This window comes from Nannospalax galili, unplaced genomic scaffold, assembly GCF_000622305.1.
Source record: "Nannospalax galili isolate Female #2095 unplaced genomic scaffold, S.galili_v1.0 scaffold180, whole genome shotgun sequence".
In the NCBI taxonomy this organism is placed as follows: Eukaryota; Metazoa; Chordata; class Mammalia; order Rodentia; family Spalacidae; genus Nannospalax; species Nannospalax galili.
In genome coordinates, this window is record NW_008348199.1 from 3,749,009 (window position 1) to 3,749,835 (window position 827).

Genomic DNA, 827 nt, shown 5'->3' on the forward strand with positions numbered 1-827 from the left:
TTTCCCATCTATGAACACCTCGGCTTAGGGCCCAGATCCCAAGGCAAAGTGCTGTAGTGGGGTGACAGGGACGGTATCATAGATGGGCTGGGGAAACAGTGAGCAAAAAGACAGAACCTCATGGGGTGGTGATGTGGGAAAGCAGCATAAGGTCATTGAAATCCGGAAAGACTCCACACAAAGGACATGTGCTGGGGTGCGGTATCAACATCTGGGGGAGCTCATGGGTGACAGTGATGCCAGATGTAAAACTGAATGTTGGGGGTAGAGGACAACCGGCCAGGTGTTCTTGGTCACACAGAATATTTTTTTGCAGGGGTAGTCCTTGCACCTTATGGGCCTGCCTGGCGAGAGCAGCGGCGATTCTCTGTGTCCACCATGCGCAACTTTGGCCTGGGCAAGAAATCTCTGGAACAGTGGATCATCGAGGAGGCCGGCCACCTCTGTGCTGCCTTCACTGACCAGGCCGGTGGGTGATGGGTGAGGCGTTCATGTATGGACAGGGGAGATGGGATCAATGTCCTCACATAGATTTCTGCTCCCAGGACGGCCCTTCAATCCCAGCGCCTCCCTGAACAAAGCCGTGTGCAACGTGATTTCGTCCCTCATTTTTGCCTGTCGCTTCGAGTACGAAGACTCTTACTTCATTCAGTTACTGAAAATGATGTCAGAAAGCTTAGGAGAGGACACTAGCTTCATTGCTGAGGTATGAGGTTCATGGGAGTCTGCAAGGTCATTTCTGTGCCATTGATCCTCCCAGAAAGTTTCTCCGTGCACTGGAGATTGGGTGAGGGCAGTGTGGAGGGTCAACAGTAGGAAGAAAGGCC

The 827-nt window shown here is 52.5% G+C and overlaps 1 pseudogene; it reads left to right on the forward strand.

Moving 5' to 3' along the window:
- Nucleotides 1-827, forward strand: part of LOC103743451 — a 17,953-nt pseudogene that overhangs the window by 14,233 nt on the left and 2,893 nt on the right.